Source organism: Triplophysa dalaica, chromosome 14 (assembly GCF_015846415.1).
Source record: "Triplophysa dalaica isolate WHDGS20190420 chromosome 14, ASM1584641v1, whole genome shotgun sequence".
Taxonomy (NCBI): domain Eukaryota; kingdom Metazoa; phylum Chordata; class Actinopteri; order Cypriniformes; family Nemacheilidae; genus Triplophysa; species Triplophysa dalaica.
The window spans coordinates 20,876,217-20,895,256 of NC_079555.1; the positions used below are offsets into that span (position 1 = coordinate 20,876,217).

The following is a 19,040-nucleotide window of genomic DNA, read 5'->3' on the forward strand; positions in this document are numbered from 1 at the left end:
AACACACATGCTTTTGAGGTTAAAGGCGAGGCCGAATAACATGGGGACAAACATACAATGTGGAGATATAGAGGTATATCCATTTAGAACATTCTTTTGTGGATAAGGAGAAAAGACAGACAATTTCCAGAGGAGATGAAACCTAGGCCACATTCCTTTTAGAGCAAATGGTCCATCTTTGGAGAAGCACCCCATCTTCCCTGTTGGGACTTCTTTGAAGTCCAAGGGAGGTGTTATAAACTATCCTGACCAAATGATGGATGCTTAAAAGAGAGCAGTTGGATCAGACTTGCTGGCACCGGTTAGTATTTTACGACGACAAATGGTCACCTTTGATCCGGGCAAGATCCTACACCCTGCTAAGACGTGGATTTAACATAGCAAAGCCGCATCTCAAATCAGCAGCAAAAAACATACTAAGCGATGTTGTTAGCAATACGTTATCACACTCTTTTAATAACCACAACAACTGTCAAGATGGTTCGGGGTTGATGGTAATGACTCGCATAAGAATGACTAGACCGCCAGGGACCCGGAGGAGTGGTCAGACGCAGAAGAAAAGAAAACAACAGCCTAAGAAAACATCAGTTGTCAAACGTAAGCGCAAGGCTACAACAAGGGGTGCTGCTGCAAAAGGAGAAAAGAATTCTGTTAAAACAATATTTTAGATCATGGCATTACTACACAGCATGTCAGAAGAGTGTTTAAAAACCGAATTGGACCTGTTTACAGTACCGCTGACTCAAACAGCTATGAAAAAAATACATACATTGAAGTACCCCCTTTATCTGCTATATCGGACTCAAACCCTTTGGAATTTTTTATTGCTGGAACTGGTGAGGACTATGTGGATCTGAACAACACAATGTTGTTTTTATGCCTCAAAATCACAAATCCTGATGGCACAGATATTGCAGACGGAGCTCCCGTGGATCTTATTAACTATCCAGGAGCAACAATATTTTCACAATTTGATGTGTCGCTTGGGGATCGTCTCATATCACAGAGTTCAAGTACACATCCTTATCGTTGTATAATAGAACTGCTCACAAATTATGGCAAGGGTGCCCTGGAAACACTATTCTCTGCGGGGCTCTTTTACAAAGATACGGCGGGGCATATGGATACTCCTGACCCTGCAGGGGGTAATCATGGTCTGACAAATAGAGCTGCCTTTACCAACGCCAGCAACGTGGTCCAGCTTCCTACACCGGTACATAGCGATATCTTCTTTCAAGAAAAACTGATGCTTAATGGAGTGGACATTAAAATAAGGATGAGCAGAGGTAAAGACGAATTTTGCTTGATGAGGAGTGACAATGTAGCCTTTAAACTAAACATCCTCTCAGCATCGCTATTTGTGAAAAAAGTTTCAGTATCACCAGCTGTTAGGTTGGGCCATGCACAAGCCCTGCTCTCAACCACAGCCAAGTACCCCATAGACAGAGTATGCCTGAAATTTTATTCCATACCAGTTGGTTCCAGGGTTAGCACTCAAGAAAACCTATTCTTAGGAACTCTACCAAAATCTATTGTACTAGCCATGGTTGATAATGATGCATATGTAGGTTCATATGATAAAAACCCCTTCGCTTTTAAAAATTATGATTTAGGATTCTTAGCCATCTATGTTGATGGGCAACAACACCCTGCGAAACCGCTACAGCCTGAATATGAAAACGGGTCTGCAGTGAGGGAATTTTAACAGTTAGCATTGGTTTCTGGAAGGCATCTTAAAAATCAGTCCCTATCTATTGATCGATAAGAATTCCTTTTTGGATATACAATTTATATGTTCAATCTAACACCTGATTCTGAATGTGCTCAGCACATATCACTAATCAAGAGTGGTAATATTAGACTGGAAGCACGTTTAAGACAACCTCTACCCCGCACATTAAATCTGCTAATTTATGCTACATTTGACAGTGTTCTTTCGGTTTCAAATCGCCGTCAGATACTGGTTGATTACTATTAATACACCAAAATGAATACTGTACAGCTTACGGCAGTGATGGATAAGATCTCCTGCAATATCAATTTTCTTGGTGTGCTACCGTACGACTACCTACCCAAAAATCAATAAAAAAACTCCCCTTGATGGTTATATTGAACACACATCCTTCTGGAATGCCGGGACAACACTGGTTAGCCATTTACCAAGGATTTCCACAAAATATCAAAAAGTTTTAAAAATAAGGAGATACAGCATTCGACCGTACAAGTCCAAGATTATTCATCAGACACATGCGGACAGCATTGTGTGTTTTTTCTTTACCACATGGCTAAGGGGTTTGATTATAATTATGTCATGAGATTGTATAGTGATGATTTTATTAAAAATGACAAAATTGTGTCCGCTTTTGTTAAAAAACTAAAACATACTCAATGTAATGAAAGTGTTTTAAATTGTATTCAGTCTGTACAAACAGGTGAAATGTTTATGCCTGATGTTTTCAATAAATACTAAAGAACAGAAATGTGATGTTTCTGAGCCTTTATTCATATGCAAAACATTGAATAATACATATAATAACAAGTAAACGACAATAACAACAATCATGCAAAATCTCAGAGCTTAAAAACTTATCCAACGAGCGGGGTTAAGAGGGGGTGATTGAAATGCAAGACTTCCGGATAATTTGCTTGTGTTGAAGGGGTGTTCACACACATTCTTTTTCTACCCCCCTCAGGTTATCCGGTTACAGGCTGTAACGTTCTGTGTTTAAATGAGTTTACCGACCATGTGGTCTCCGTTCATCAGCAATCTTTTGTGGTGCCGTCACGCCTTTAAGTAAGTCATACATGTGTGAACCAGGGATCGTTCTACCTTTCCCCCCAGGATGTGGTCTCTTTGGTTTTGGACATTTTATCTAAAATGCATCTTACATTTTTCACACTCTTTGGAACATTCTTTAAAATGTCATCCACAACATTGTCCATAGCATCATCACCACTCACACTATCTGTTACAGTAGGGTTTTCTTTTTCAACGCGGTCATCCTGTGGTATGGTTAATGTAAATGTGCTGGATTCCCTTTTACTTTGTTTAGACAGTGTTAAAAATCTAAATCCAACCTGTTTGTCCGCAACAATTTTGATTTCACTTCTTCGTTTAGAGCCACTTCGCAGAATGTTTAAATGAACTCGTCTGTGGCATCCTCTAAAATAACGCGTCTTTGTTTAGGTGTAGCTTTTAATAACAACTTTAAAAGAGCCAGGTTTCTTACAAGTCTTGCAGACATCTCTAATTACGTTAGTGTGGCCTTTTCTGAATGTAGACAACAGGATTTTGTGAGAGCAGATCTGTTCTGAGACGATATTGCTCTGGTGTTTTCGCTTTGAAGTCAATCATGAGGTAACCAAAAGAAATGCGTGTAGCATCTTGATAACAATCCATAAAAAACTTTGTGTTTGTGGGATACATCTGTCTGGCCAGCACATTAATTTGGGTATTGTCTCGGGGGTTCTTGAACGACACCAGATAATTTGTGTTCAAGCTGATTGTCCTACTAGCCTTGCCCTGACAGAACAAGTTTTGAACTATATACAATGCACTCAGATTTTTGTGGTGAACATAATTTGTGAACACTCTTTCAACTTCAGAATTACCACTAGCATCTTTCATAACATCATCCAAAATTTAAAAAATTGTTTTGTTGGGTGTAAACAAGCGATCATCATTTAGACTCCTATATGTATACCTTCAATAAATGTAATGTCATACATTTTCAACAAAACATCATACAAAGGTTGCCAACAATCATATATATACACAATATTTTCAATATTTTCAGAAATCAGACTCTTGGCATTTTGTAGCAACATTTTGACAAAATACGTCTTCCCAGAGTTGGAAGGTCCACTTACTACACAGGAGAACGGGTGTTGAAATCTGAAATCAAAACCCTCTGTCTCTTGCACACCCTGATACCCAAAATCATTATTAGTACCCATAGGGAAGAGTTGTGTAATCAGGGAGAAGTTGTCGTTTGTCATAAACCACCTAGAACCTTTTAAGAACTGATTTGTTTCTCAGTGTAAAGTTCTTTTTATTCCAGACAATACTGTCTGTGTGAGCAAGGAGGTGTTGATTGCTGTCAGATTATGTCACATAGCTGTCAACAAGACCAATTAAGGAGGTGAGTGTAATGACTTTGGAATTCACTGAATTAAGGGTTATACCCTTTGCTTTCATTGTTACCATTCCCTTAGAAGTCCTATAGCCATAGGTTTTCGAGCTTCCAGAAGCTACTTCTAAAATAAAATCATCTGAATCAAGTTCATTTGTAAGATCACCTAAATAAGGTACCAGAGACGGATCCCAATCTCCATCTCTAGACACGTAGATGACACTATCCATATCACTGTACAGTAGCCTATCACCCAACCTGTCCATGAGGTTGTACAGCTCCAGCCGAGCATGCGCTGTAGTAAAAGCCCCGATGAAAACAATAACATCGCGAGTCTCGTAAACGGACCCTTCTACATGACGGTACTGCACCAAAGCAACTTCATCAGACACAAACATGAAATATTTCACCTCATACTGACAACCAAAGATAAACTAAGAAAAATCCAAAGCACTTTGCAAAAGCTTACAATTAGGTATATTCTCTCCCACAAAAACCTCCCCCACAACGAATTAAGCAATAATTTGTTCATTGAACGTTGGGCGGGGTTGTGATAGATTTTTTGAGGATCCAGCTGAATTCCCACTTTCTGGTGTTAGTTGTCGATGTAGGCCTGTTTGTCCTCCTCAGTGATAACATGTGAGGGGTAACCTGATGCCTGCTGTTTAAAACGCAAAAATGTTTTCACATACCCGCCAAACAGATTGTCAGATTTTTGTGGAAAATACCATACCTCAAAATTTTTCAAAACTACATGGTTCATCTCAACAGCTTTCCTGTAGCTCAGTGGTAAGAGCATTGTGTAAACAACTCAAGGTTGTGGGTTCGATCCCAGGGGATTGCAAATACCTATATAATATGTACAGGATAAAGCAATGTAAGTCGCTTTGGATAAAAGTGTCTGCCAAATGCCTAAATGTAAACAATTCAAGACTAACCCATGAAATCGATTTTTCCTCATCAGTGTGCGTGCAAGGCATAACTTTGCTTAGCTCTTCTGAACAGGTGCGACAAAGGGGAAACATGAGTTTTCCGTGACATCGGTAGGCTAACACGGGATGGAGTAACCCTCCTCGTGAAAGGACCTTAGCTTTGACTAACCCAAAATAATTTTAAATATTTTGAAAATCCTTGAAGATTATTTCAGGATGGCCAATGGGGTAGGGCCTTCGAGACTGAACAAATGGATACAGACTGGTAAAATCAACATACCTAATCTTCTCTCCTGCTGCAGCTTTTGATACAGCTTGTAAGCATTTGTACGGCCTCCAAACAATGCATCACGTGGTTTCAATCTTTCAGGTGCAGAGTAAATGGACATAAAGTGAATTACATCAGGATCAGTTCTCTTAAGCTCGCGCCAACGACACTCCCACATGTCCTCAACATCAAGATTGTAGGATTTCCTCAAAACCTCAAGCCTATTATTAAACATTTTCAAATGTATTCCAAAAGGCAGTTTGGACTTTGGATTGATATTATCAGGTCTGAAACTCTCCCGTGACCATGAAAGTAGCAACCTCCGAAATCTAGTGCTTACTTTAAACCAGATTGTTCGTAAAAGCCATCAACATAGAAACCTCCAAACTTCATTTCACCTTGAGTCAATGCGTGGTGAATGTCCACATCACTTTTTCACATATTCAAGCCACTCAATCAAAACATTCGAGAATGTCTTGTGCTGGTGTATGTAGGCATTATTATGTATCAGGGCTATTGTGTTAGGGGAGAGAAAGTGTGATTTGAAGACACCCATACAGCAGGATGCTAAAGTTGTAAAGCTGAATGGATCTAGCTGTGTACATTCAATGAACTCCTTCCTGTACGTAATGCAAGCCTCACGAAGTAAAACAACATCATTCATGCAGTACAAGCCAATCTCCTTCTTGAAGACAAAGATCTTTCCTTTGAGTGTGTCATACCACTGATCAAACTTAACACTGGCACTGTCTGACATGGTCGAGTAGCCATAGTAATGTTTGGAGGGATAGGGACCCTCATAGCATTGATTCTCTGTCCGGTTAAAGAAGTGGGGAAAGTAACCCTTCTCTGTGGTTTTGTGTGCGACAAATGTGTAGTTTTTATATTTTGGACGTCTAAACTGTTGGATGAACTGCTTGATACAACTCTCACCACCCCACTCAAACGCCTTGCCCCTAAATGTCATGGCACAGACATAATTTGCAATGTGTTTACCAGCACCACAGCGTGTTTCAAAGTCATTAAATATGTATTTGCCGTTAATCTCTTTGAACAGAACAGGTTGTATAACACACTCATGTGTGCCCTCATGGCTTACATCCACCCCACAATAGAAACAACAGTCTGCTTGACATTTATGCGGCTGGGGTTTGCTTGTGGCAACATGATAACGCCTACCGCATTTGCTACAGTATTTGGTTGTGTCACAAGCTGATCTACCAGATCCATCATCATAAGCCCTTTTATGTGCATTAAAACAATACGCTGATTTACAGAATCACAAACAGTCTGGACAGTGTATTGTCCTTTTAATCTGTTTGTAACACTGAATGTCATTGCATACAAAACAATTATATTTACAATTATGACTCAGTCTGTTTGTAAAACCTTTGTAACAGTAACTGCACACATAAGGCGCGCCAAGAAACGCCTGCACATATTGTATCATATGATAATGGCCGTCATGCAGGTATAGAAACACTGTCTTATCATGTGGCTCGTCATGGGTTTTGTACATCTCTAACTTTCCACCATTAGCCCTGTGAAACACCACTATATTTAGACCTATTGCCTGCTCAAACCTTGCAACATAATTGAACCCTACACATTTTTGAGATGTGAGACCTGCAGCAGTCTGTATATCATCAGCCCTGCTTTCTAAAACAGCATGCTCTTCCATGGGGTCGAGAAAATGTGCTAAACAAATAGCAAAACACAATTTGTTAGACATGTTGATGGGTGAGATTAAGTGCATTCTTTTTCTCTTAAGCACTTCATCATGGGCTATATCAGTTACCTTCCTACGGTTACCCCCACCATTCCGACTTTTAGCTATGGTTACATGTAATTGCAGACTATCATCAGCCATCACCTGAGCATTACTTTGTGCAACAGCTTCAAACTGATCTACAAAATGCCTCTCGTCATAGTCATTACCGGGGCACAATAAAGCGTTCACATCCGATTTTGGACTGGGGCCTCTGAGGCTGATATTGATAAATGATCCCTCACCTTCCAACTGTCTGGAAAACGACACGATTTCAGACAAAGCGTCTTGCACAAAAACAGTGTATGCGACCAAATCTGTGGATGTGATTTCTCTTAAATTCATATTTCTGTGAATCTCTAAACCATTAAAAAATGGTCTTGGGACAATGGTATAATCGGCTACATTACCCCTAGTACACCTAAGCGTGTCTAAATCATTCTGACTTAAATCCAGAGGGTTATCTGGCAACTGCTCTGCGGAATTATTAATTTGCCATCTCCGGTTTGTAATATATTAGATCGTCTTTCAAAATCCAGATTTTGCATCTGAATAATTTCCTCAAGCATTTCACATATGTAAGAGGAAGAAGGTTCATCTCTTGCCTCTGGGAGCACCAGACCTTGTAAAACCATATCAACATTTCGATAGTCCTCCCGAAAAACTTTGATTTTTTGATCGATAATTTCTTGTAACTGTTCAGTTATAGACAAATGCTAATTTCTACCTCTTACAGAACGCATCTGTTGACAGCTATTTAAATCATCATCTGACCGCACTCTTTTACCAGCCATTTCTAAAAAAAATATAATTTTCCGTTAGACAGATTCACCACTAATTACACACTAAAATAATCAAACATACATAAAAGAATACCCCTTCCCATTATAATGCAAAAGCTCTCTGGAAAGTGATAAATCAAAAAACGCAAATAGCTAATCAAAAACAGTTTAAAATACACAAAATACACATTAAATCCTCCAACAAATAGTAGCTCAAATACACAGTTAAAATACACCTTAATTCCTGCAAAATAAAACAGTATCTCAAGAAAGGCATTTAAAATACACCTTAATTCCTGCAAAATAAAATAGAATCTCAAAAAAAGCATTTAAAATTCCTCCTAACTCCTAAAAAATAAAACAGTAGCTCAAATACACAAAATACACATGAAACACCCAAAAGCATCTCAAGAAACACTGTTTAAATACGCCTTAATTCAAACAAAAAAAGTATCTCAAGAAAAGCAGTTTAAAATACTAAATAGACGTTAATTCCAAACAACAACGGCTCAGGAACACAGTTTTAATATAAACCTTAATTAAAAATTACCAATGTGTGAAATAGCTTGATTAATATTAGCCCATAATCTTACCTTTAGTTGTCTTTGGCTACGTTCATTTTCATGGCTCTGTACAATCCGCTGTAATGTCCCTTGAAGATTGTCTGTACGATCCAACAGTCGCCTGTTTAACGCACCTTGCTCCGCTGAATTTGATAATAAAGTGTCAACGCATCCATACATTCTTCTCGTGAGTTCACTGTGGAAGTTCAGGCTTTCTTGTAGCTGGCGACAATTTGCACTTATTTCCAACATCAACTCATGGTTAAAGTGATACTGGTTGGATGGTAAATTTACAGATGATTTCACCGGAACAGTTCCAGTAGCTGGAACCCCGGATGAAGTTACGACTTCGGTGTTGTTTGTTAAAATGACCTCAGGTACATTTTTGATAACCTCCGAGAACTCTGCGAAAACACTGCTTCACGTCAAAGTAGCATCACCCCTCACTACATCTAACGTGTAGAAATCTGTTTAGACGCAGTACAAAAATATAGAAACATATTAGTACACAATGAACATATTTACAAATCAGAAACAAAAATTAGCTACAGATTCACACTTACCAACCGGTTGACTAGCTTGTGGGGGAACGTTTTGTTTCGGCGCTAGAGTATCCGCTGGTATCAAATTTATAGCCAAACGTCTGCGTTTACGACTTAGCCTGTTAACCGGACTCGAAGAAATTGAGGGTGTTGTTGGAGTAGCAAATCCGGGTTGTGTCACAAATGCTACATTATCACCCCAGGAAAATAAAAACAATATAGTACGCTTTTATGTTTTTTCAAAACTGATTTTAGACAATATCTTTTTCAGAAAAAGAGATGTTACATAAAGTTTACCTTGCAAAGTGTTGTATGCAGCACTTGTTTGAGGTGCATCAGTAATCACATCATCATTTACTGTATTGAAATAAAAATACAACATATTTAATCTCGCCACAGGTACATACGTAAAAAAGAATACGGTTTTATTCTGAAAATAAACATAGCCTACCTTGCAAATTGCTATTAGCAGTGTTGCTTTGAGCTGCAGCAGTAATCAATTCAGCATTTACTATATAGAATTTAAAAATTAACCAAATATAAATAAACCAATTATAAATCCACCATTTCGAAAATAATTGTAAATCGAGGTGAAATAATGCTCACAAAGCAGATCATTTTGGTCAAATGCTGTTTCCACAAATCCTGCATCGTACACAGAGATTAATTAAAACCCGTTAAACATTAAAGTTAAACAAATAAGTATATTTAACAATGAAGCTACCTTAATAAATGTAACTTTACTTACCAACTAGATTCGAAGCCATTGTTTAAAAACACGTGAAGAGTAGCGTCTTCATCGGACCGATGTTACAATGTATTCTAAAAGTGTGCGAAGGCCTGTTGAATGAAGGAGGCTGTGATTACCGCCCCCTGACGTGCTTTGTTTATTTGCATGAAAAACAAGAACCTCCCTAATTTACTTTAGGAATTTTAATCGTAAAAACAAATTGACGACTGTTGGACTTTAAAAAATAAATGTCCTGCATGTCCAAAAATTGGAGAGAGGCGATTTCTAATCAAACTGAGGTTTATTAATCAGATTAACAAAAATACAGCGCGCTGGGTTGCTGGACAACATTCCTCTGTCCTTCCCAGGAACAACCACACCCACAGCACATATTCACAGCATTTATTGTTATTTCACGCCAAACTCTCTTCTGCCGGGGGGCGGGATCCCCCTTGCCTCCACCAATCATCAACTTCTGCCTTATCTCGTTCCTGTAAAACACTTCTGAATCAACATTCCAAATACCTCCCTCAACCCCCTAAACAACTGCAGCCGAAGATGCCTTTTCTCCCCCACAAACTCACATTCCTTTGTTGCAAGCACTTCAATATCAGCACATAGCTTTGGTATCAAATGTATGTATTAAAACACTCACAATATTATGACTTCACCTCTATATAAGACAAAACTAATTAAATGATTAAATGTAATTACGTAACTAATTAAATGATTAAATCCTTCACGACCGTTGCACTAAATGCATGGCGGCCACAAGGGGGCAGTAGAATATTAACCATGATGAAGAAAAAAAAAATCTTTGAATTAATCCATGGACCCTAAACCTTAGCCAGAGCACATTTATCGCTTAAAAACATATCACATTGTGACCCATTCTTACATGAACAGGAATAAAACATGTCGGGGCATATCCGTTAATTAAAAAGTTATAGTTCATGGCAAATTGCTAAACAACTCAAAGTCTCAAACACGTTTTGTAGATAATGTCGAAACCTTAAACATATCATTGTGTCAAGAGTCAAGGCACATTGCCAAACTGGTAGGGGTTAGAAATATAGAAGATAACCACCACGAGCCATAAAAAAAAAAATCTTTTATCACCATGTCAGTGAAACCAGAACCAGGTACCAGGTAAAAACAATCATCTGATTAACAAGTCATAAAAACACACAATTATAAACTTTCTTTGGGACATCTTGATAAGGAAAACATTCCTAGGCTTCAGGCTGTTCTGAGACAGACACCCGCTGTTTGTCTAGCTGTAAGAAACCAAGATTTTGTCAGATGGTGTGGGGTGTCATATAGACAGGACATGAAACAGGCAGCAGAACAAAAACTTTTTATAAAGATTTTTTAAACTGCTCTTAGAAGAACCATCACACACATAACACAATTTAAACTCTCTCTCTCTCTCTCTAACATACAAAGAACACACATCAGACTGTTTTCACACCATGTTTTGCTTGTTAAAAGATCTAGTGTGAAAACATCGTCTTGCTTTTATGGATGGGAGGGGGGTGCTCAGGTAACGAGGGAACAAATAAACTCACAACATTAGCCGGTAGTTCATTTCCATTTGAACATCTGACTGCAACGACTCACCCTACAAACACAGGCATGTTCTTTTCTTTTTTTAAACTTAAAAGCTGACTATTTTAAACTCTTACAGAAAAAACCCCTCCTTTGATCACCATGTCAGAGAAAACACAGAATTATAAACTTAGTTTTGTACATGTTTTGATAAGAAAGACAGACCCATAGTGTCCTACTGTGTTATGAGCAAGGTTAGTGCGCTAGACTGTGAGGGTTAGAAACATAGCAGATAAGCCCCGGAAAACAGAAAAAACTATAATCTGATTAACAAGTCATAAAAACACACAATTATAAACTTTCTTTGGGACATCTTGATTAGGAAAACATTCCTAGGCTTCATGCTGTTCTGAGACAGACACCCGCTGTTAGTCTAGCTGTAAGAAACCAACATTTTGTCATATGGTGTGGGGTGTCATATAGACAGGACATGAAACAGGCAGCAGAACAAAAACTGCTCTTAGAAGAACAAAAACACACGCATAACACAATTTAAACTCTCTCTCTCTAATATACAAAGCACACATCGGACTGTTTTCACACCATGTTTTGCTTGTTAAAAGATCTAGTGTGAAAACATCAGCTTTCTTTTGTGGATGGGAGGGGGGTGCTCAAGTAACGAGGGAAGAAACTCACAACATTAGCCGGTAGTTCATTTCCATTTGAATATCTGACTGCAATGACTCACCCTACAAACAAGGGTATGTTCTTCTTTAAAAAAACTTAAAAATCTGACTATTTTACATCATTTTATTTAATTTCGAATTATCTATTTTATTTAACATCAGACTTCTATGTTCTTTAACTCATCTTTTATTACTTTCATTCAGAGGAGGTCATGAGAAAATATTTGTTAGTTTGCTCATTTGTTAGTCGTTTTGGATAAAAGCGTCTGCTAAATGTAAATATGGAGCGCTTCACGGATTTGCGTGTCATCCTTTCGCAGGGGCCATGCTAATCTTCTCTGTATCGATCCAATTTTAGTATATGCGCTGCCTTAGCAAGCACGATTGCCAAGGCAGAACAATTTACCTATACGCCTCGTTTCAAAGCAAGCTGTCAGCTGGCTGGTAAGTCCCAGACAGCCCACCATCCAGTGTGACACCACACGTATCTTCAGGCTGGAGAAACAAACCCTGACCTCACTGTTGGATGGAATGGCAGACTGTGTATTCTAGTGGGAAGCTGAGATTTAAGGCTGCAGACAGGACGATTCTAATCACAAAGCCGACGTAAAAGGTGTGTGTAGACTCATCGGAGTCATGTGTACCAGGAGACTGGAGGTATCGCGTAAAATCGTACCTTAACACGCCTGTATATCTTTGTGTGGTCTCACAGCACTGTGTTCAGTAGATGTGGAAGTCCACCAAGCCAGCTCCTATTTGTGTGCGTTGGTGGTATAGTGGTGAGCATAGCTGCCTTCCAAGCAGTTGACCCGGGTTCGATTCCCGGCCAACGCATTCTGAGAAGTAGATAGAGCGAGGGCAATGCGTCTCTTTAACGCTTTGAATGTGTAGTCATAGCCTGTCGAATTGCAACCGTGGAATGAAGGATTCTCGTGTATTTGAATGGGCGGCTTTGTTATTATTTGCGCTGCCTATGTCATTCAGTGTGCAGTGTAAAGTAAGAAGGCTATTCCTTTACAGAAAGAAAGAGGAAGGGTAGTGGTGACTGTAACCAACTGCTGATCAGTTCAATTGTTTTAGATCACCTCAAAACAAACAGAGCCAATCGAAAACGTTTCTCCTGCAAGTGGTTGAAGTTTTTAAAGATAGAAAGTTGTTTTTAGTGTTAGTATAAACTAGGCCAGTTTTAGTGTGATACAATTTGTTTTGCACTGAAGCTCTTTGTTGTGATCTTGTTGTTCCGATTGCTTCCATTGTTTTCCTCATTTGTTAGTCGTTTTGGATAAAAGCGTCTGCAAAATGTAAATATGGAGCGCTTCACGGATTTGCGTGTCATCCTTTCGCAGGGGCCATGCTAATCTTCTCTGTATCGATTCAATTTTAGTATATGCGCTGCCTTAGCAAGCACGATCGCCATGGCATAACAATTTACCTATACGCCTCGTGCGAACTTGTTTTTTCCCTTCTTACTTTATACTGCACAAGGAATGACATAGGCAGCGCAAATAATAACAAAGCCACCCATTAAATTACACGAGAATCCTTGATTCCACGGTTGCAATTCGACAGGCTATGACTACACATTCAAAGAGTTAAAGAGACGCATTCCACAGCCCTCGCTCTATCTACTTCTCAGAATGCGTTGGCCGGGAATCGAACCCGGGTCAGCTATGCTCACCACTATACCACCAAACCACACAAATAGGAGCTGGCTTGATGGACTTCCACATCTACTGAACACAGTGCTGTGAGACCACACAAAGATATACAGGCGTGTGAAGGTACGATTTTACGCGATACCTCAAGTCTCCTGGTACACATGACTCCGATGAGTCTACACACACCTTTTACGTCGGCTTTGTGATTAGAATCGTCCTGTCTGCAGCCTTAAATCTCAGCTTCCCACTAGAATACACAGTCTGCCATTCCATCCAACAGTGAGGTCAGGGTTTGTTTCTCCAGCCTGAAGACACGTGTGGTGTCACACTGGATGGTGGGCTGTCTGGGACTTACCAGCCAGCTGACAGCTTGCTGTGAAACGAGGCGTATAGGTAAATTGTTCTGCCTTGGCGATCGTGCTTGCTAAGGCAGCGCATATACTAAAATTGGATCGATACAGAGAAGATTAGCATGGCCCCTGCGAAAGGATGACACGCAAATCCGTGAAGCGCTCCATATTTACATTTAGCAGACGCTTTTATCCAAAACGACTAACAAATGAGGTAAACAATGGAAGCAATCGGAACAACAAGATCACAACAAAGAGCTTCAGTGCAAAACAAATTGTATCACACTAAAACTGGCCTAGTTTATACTAACACTAAAAACAACTTTCTATCTTTAAAAACTTCAACCACTTGCAGGAGAAACGTTTTCGATTGGCTCTGTTTGTTTTGAGGTGATCTAAAACAATTGAACTGATCAGCAGTTGGTTACAGTCACCACTACCCTTCCTCTTTCTTTCTGTAAAGGAATAGCCAAACAGGAGCGAATTTGGCGTTTGTACCAGTTGCCGTCCCATGTTGGGGCTATGCATCAAACGTCAATTCCTCGTTAGTATAGTGGACAGTATCTCCGCCTGTCACGCGGAAGACCGGGGTTCGATTCCCCGACGGGGAGGCTTGATTTGATTTCAGTTCCACCTCAAGTGGCAATTTCAAACAGCTCAAGATTACAACGGCCACCCTTGTTCGAACCCGTTTCTTGAGACCACCCCTTCCACTTTGTTGTCGGATACAACTCGAAAAAACATTTTGGATTGATGGTTTTCTTGATTCTCTTTAACCAACCTAAGTTGTAGGCAGGTTTGGACGAGAAGCGGTTTGGCATTTCCAGTACAAACGTACGCCCTCTGCTATTGTTTACAAACATATGCTGCTCTGCTGTAAGCAAAGCACCCCAAAATACGACAAACTCGCAAAGGTTTCCTTCCACGGAAATCTTTAGTAAAAGGCGAAAGATTTATGCGTAGATGAAGGAAAACTCGAGCTATATCCACAAACAGTTGAACCAGAGGACTCACCACGTAACACCATCATGTTTAAAGAGGGTGATCTCTAGTGAACGCTTCCCGGAACATCGCAATTAGGAAGAGCTTAAGAAAGCCAGCACAAGAGTGCAGTGCTTCACAGAAGCCTACGGTGGCGTTGTTTCGTGGGGTGGAGTCTGGCGTGCGACCTTGTTTTTTCCTTAAGATAGAGCCCTTCTTACTTTACACTGCACACTGAATGACATAGGCAGCGCAAATAATAGCAAAGCCGCCCATTCAAATACACGAGAATCCTTGATTCCACGGTTGCAATTCGACAGGCTATGACTACACATTCAAAGCGTTAAAGAGACGCATTGCACAGCCCTCGCTCTATCTACTTCGCAGAATGCGTTGGCCGGGAATGGAACCCGGGTCAACTGCTTGGAAGGCAGCTATGCTCACCACTATACCACCAACGCACACAAATAGGAGCTGGCTTGATGGACTTCCACATCTACTGAACACAGTGCTGTGAGACCACACAAAGATATACAGGCGTGTGAAGGTACGATTTTACGCGATACCTCAAGTCTCCTGGTACACATGACTCCGATGAGTCTACACACACCTTTTACGTCGGCTTTGTGATTAGAATCGTCCTGTCTGCAGCCTTAAATCTCAGCTTCCCACTAGAATACACAGTCTGCCATTCCATCCAACAGTGAGGTCAGGGTTTGTTTCTCCAGCCTGAAGACACGTGTGGTGTCACACTGGATGGTGGGCTGTCTGGGACTTACCAGCCAGCTGGCAGCTTGCTGTGAAACGAGGCGTATAGGTAAATTGTTCTGCCTTGGCGATCGTGCTTGCTAAGGCAGCGCATATACTAAAATTGGATCGATACAGAGAAGATTAGCATGGCCCCTGCGAAAGGATGACACGCAAATCCGTGAAGCGCTCCATATTTACATTTAGCAGACGCTTTTATCCAAAACGACTAACAAATGAGGTAAACAATGGAAGCAATCGGAACAACAAGATCACAACAAAGAGCTTCAGTGCAAAACAAATTGTATCACACTAAAACTGGCCTAGTTTATACTAACACTAAAAACAACTTTCTATCTTTAAAAACTTCAACCACTTGCAGGAGAAACGTTTTCGATTGGCTCTGTTTGTTTTGAGGTGATCTAAAACAATTGAACTGATCAGCAGTTGGTTACAGTCACCACTACCCTTCCTCTTTCTTTCTGTAAAGGAATAGCCAAACAGGAGCGAATTTGGCGTTTGTACCAGTTGCCGTCCCATGTTGGGGCTATGCATCAAACGTCAATTCCTCGTTAGTATAGTGGACAGTATCTCCGCCTGTCACGCGGAAGACCGGGGTTCGATTCCCCGACGGGGTGGCTTGATTTGAGTTCCACCTCAAGTGGCAATTTCAAACAGCTCAAGATTACAACGGCCACCCTTGTTCGAACCCGTTTCTTGAGACCACCCCTTCCACTTTGTTGTCGGATACAACTCGAAAAAACATTTTGGATTGATGGTTTTCTTGATTCTCTTTAACCAACCTAAGTTGTAGGCAGGTTTGGACGAGAAGCGGTTTGGCATTTCCAGTACAAACGTACGCCCTCTGCTATTGTTTACAAACGTATGCTGCTCTGCTGTAAGCAAAGCACCCCAAAATACGACAAACTCGCAAAGGTTTCCTTCCACGGAAATCTTTAGTAAAAGGCGAAAGATTTATGCGTAGATGAAGGAAAACTCGAGCTATATCCACAAACAGTTGAACCAGAGGACTCACCACGTAACACCATCATGTTTAAAGAGGGTGATCTCTAGTGAACGCTTCCCGGAACATCGCAATTAGGAAGAGCTTAAGAAAGCCAGCACAAGAGTGCAGTGCTTCACAGAAGCCTACGGTGGCGTTGTTTCGTGGGGTGGAGTCTGGCGTGCGACCTTGTTTTTTCCTTAAGATAGAGCCCTTCTTACTTTACACTGCACACTGAATGACATAGGCAGCGCAAATAATAGCAAAGCCGCCCATTCAAATACACGAGAATCCTTGATTCCACGGTTGCAATTCGACAGGCTATGACTACACATTCAAAGCGTTAAAGAGACGCATTGCACAGCCCTCGCTCTATCTACTTCGCAGAATGCGTTGGCCGGGAATGGAACCCGGGTCAACTGCTTGGAAGGCAGCTATGCTCACCACTATACCACCAACGCACACAAATAGGAGCTGGCTTGATGGACTTCCACATCTACTGAACACAGTGCTGTGAGACCACACAAAGATATACAGGCGTGTGAAGGTACGATTTTACGCGATACCTCAAGTCTCCTGGTACACATGACTCCGATGAGTCTACACACACCTTTTACGTCGGCTTTGTGATTAGAATCGTCCTGTCTGCAGCCTTAAATCTCAGCTTCCCACTAGAATACACAGTCTGCCATTCCATCCAACAGTGAGGTCAGGGTTTGTTTCTCCAGCCTGAAGACACGTGTGGTGTCACACTGGATGGTGGGCTGTCTGGGACTTACCAGCCAGCTGACAGCTTGCTGTGAAACGAGGCGTATAGGTGAATTGTTCTGCCTTGGCGATCGTGCTTGCTAAGGCAGCGCATATACTAAAATTGGATCGATACAGAGAAGATTAGCATGGCCCCTGCGAAAGGATGACACGCAAATCCGTGAAGCGCTCCATATTTACATTTAGCAGACGCTTTTATCCAAAACGACTAACAAATGAGGTAAACAATGGAAGCAATCGGAACAACAAGATCAAAACAAAGAGCTTCAGTGCAAAACAAATTGTATCACACTAAAACTGGCCTAGTTTATACTAACACTAAAAACAACTTTCTATCTTTAAAAACTTCAACCACTTGCAGCAGAAACGTTTTCGATTGGCTCTGTTTGTTTTGAGGTGATCTAAAACAGTTGAACTGATCAGCAGTTGGTTACAGTCACCACTACCCTTCCTCTTTCTTTCTGTAAAGGAATAGCCAAACAGGAGCGAATTTGGCGTTTGTACCAGTTGCCGTCCCATGTTGGGGCTACTCATCAAACGTCAATTCCTCGTTAGTATAGTGGACAGTATCTCCGCCTGTCACGCGGAAGACCGGGGTTCGATTCCCCGACGGGGAGGCTTGATTTGATTTCAGTTCCACCTCAAGTGGCAATTTCAAACAGCTCAAGATCACAACGGCCACCCTTGTTCGAACCCGTTTCAAGAGACCACCCCTTCCACTTTGTTGTCGGATACAACTCGAAAAAACATTTTGGATTGATGGTTTTCTTGATTTTCTTTAACCAACCTAAGTTGTAGGCAGGTTTGGACGAGCTGCGGTTTGGCATTTCCAGTACAAACGTCCGCCATCTGCTATTGTTTACAAACGTATGCTGCTCTGCTGTAAGCAAAGCACCCAAAAATACGACAAACTCGCAAAGGTTTCCCTCCACGGAAAACTTTAGTAAAAGGCGAAAGATTTATGCGTAGATGAAAGAAAACTCGAGCTATATCCACAAACAGTTGAACCAGAGGACTCACCACGTAACACCATCATGTTTAAAGAGGGTTATCTCTAGTGAACGCTTCCCGGAACATCGCAATTAGGAAGAGCTTAAGAAAGCCAGCACAAGAGTGCAGTGCTTCACAGAAGCCTACGGTGGCGTTGTTTCGTGCGGTGGAGTCTGGCGTGCGACCTTGTTTTTTCCTTAAGATAGAGCCCTTCTTACTTTACACTGCACACTGAATGACATAGGCAGCGCAAATAATAGCAAAGCCGCCCATTCAAATACACGAGAATCCTTGATTCCACGGTTGCAATTCGACAGGCTATGACTACACATTCAAAGCGTTAAAGAGACGCATTGCACAGCCCTCGATTTTAGGGTACGATTTTACGCTATCTACTTCTCAGAATGCGTTGGCCGGGAATCGAACCCGGGTCAACTGCTTGGAAGGCAGCTATGCTCACCACTATACCACCAACGCACACAAATAGGAACTGGCTTGATGGACTTCCACTTCTACTGAACACAGTGCTGTGAGACCACACAAAGATATACAGGCGTGTGAAGGTACGATTTTACGCGATACCTCAAGTCT

General features: G+C 40.9%; 14 non-coding genes across 14 annotated transcripts; 6 read left to right on the plus strand and 8 right to left on the minus strand.

Annotated features, from left to right (window-relative positions):
• Positions 1-12,227: 12,227 nt before the first annotated feature.
• LOC130436123 (U6 spliceosomal RNA) lies at positions 12,228-12,334 on the minus strand. The gene has a single exon (XR_008908962.1). It is a non-coding gene; the product is annotated as a U6 spliceosomal RNA (small nuclear RNA).
• A 380-nt stretch (positions 12,335-12,714) lies between these two features.
• On the plus strand, positions 12,715-12,786 carry trnag-ucc (transfer RNA glycine (anticodon UCC)). Its single transcript has one exon. It is a non-coding gene; the product is annotated as a tRNA-Gly (tRNA).
• A 467-nt stretch (positions 12,787-13,253) lies between these two features.
• LOC130436190 (U6 spliceosomal RNA) lies at positions 13,254-13,360 on the minus strand. Its single transcript, XR_008909024.1, has one exon. It is a non-coding gene; the product is annotated as a U6 spliceosomal RNA (small nuclear RNA).
• A 667-nt stretch (positions 13,361-14,027) lies between these two features.
• On the plus strand, positions 14,028-14,134 carry LOC130436124 (U6 spliceosomal RNA). Its single transcript, XR_008908963.1, has one exon. It is a non-coding gene; the product is annotated as a U6 spliceosomal RNA (small nuclear RNA).
• A 365-nt stretch (positions 14,135-14,499) lies between these two features.
• trnad-guc (transfer RNA aspartic acid (anticodon GUC)) lies at positions 14,500-14,571 on the plus strand. The gene has a single exon. It is a non-coding gene; the product is annotated as a tRNA-Asp (tRNA).
• A 256-nt stretch (positions 14,572-14,827) lies between these two features.
• On the minus strand, positions 14,828-14,942 carry LOC130436100 (U5 spliceosomal RNA). Its single transcript, XR_008908940.1, has one exon. It is a non-coding gene; the product is annotated as a U5 spliceosomal RNA (small nuclear RNA).
• Positions 14,943-15,330: 388 nt separating this feature from the next.
• trnag-ucc (transfer RNA glycine (anticodon UCC)) lies at positions 15,331-15,402 on the minus strand. Its single transcript has one exon. It is a non-coding gene; the product is annotated as a tRNA-Gly (tRNA).
• Positions 15,403-15,782: 380 nt separating this feature from the next.
• Positions 15,783-15,889, plus strand: LOC130436126 (U6 spliceosomal RNA). Its single transcript, XR_008908964.1, has one exon. It is a non-coding gene; the product is annotated as a U6 spliceosomal RNA (small nuclear RNA).
• A 688-nt stretch (positions 15,890-16,577) lies between these two features.
• LOC130436101 (U5 spliceosomal RNA) lies at positions 16,578-16,692 on the minus strand. The gene has a single exon (XR_008908941.1). It is a non-coding gene; the product is annotated as a U5 spliceosomal RNA (small nuclear RNA).
• Positions 16,693-17,080: 388 nt separating this feature from the next.
• On the minus strand, positions 17,081-17,152 carry trnag-ucc (transfer RNA glycine (anticodon UCC)). Its single transcript has one exon. It is a non-coding gene; the product is annotated as a tRNA-Gly (tRNA).
• Positions 17,153-17,532: 380 nt separating this feature from the next.
• Positions 17,533-17,639, plus strand: LOC130436127 (U6 spliceosomal RNA). The gene has a single exon (XR_008908965.1). It is a non-coding gene; the product is annotated as a U6 spliceosomal RNA (small nuclear RNA).
• Positions 17,640-18,004: 365 nt separating this feature from the next.
• On the plus strand, positions 18,005-18,076 carry trnad-guc (transfer RNA aspartic acid (anticodon GUC)). The gene has a single exon. It is a non-coding gene; the product is annotated as a tRNA-Asp (tRNA).
• Positions 18,077-18,332: 256 nt separating this feature from the next.
• LOC130436097 (U5 spliceosomal RNA) lies at positions 18,333-18,447 on the minus strand. Its single transcript, XR_008908937.1, has one exon. It is a non-coding gene; the product is annotated as a U5 spliceosomal RNA (small nuclear RNA).
• A 407-nt stretch (positions 18,448-18,854) lies between these two features.
• Positions 18,855-18,926, minus strand: trnag-ucc (transfer RNA glycine (anticodon UCC)). The gene has a single exon. It is a non-coding gene; the product is annotated as a tRNA-Gly (tRNA).
• Positions 18,927-19,040: the final 114 nt, after the last annotated feature.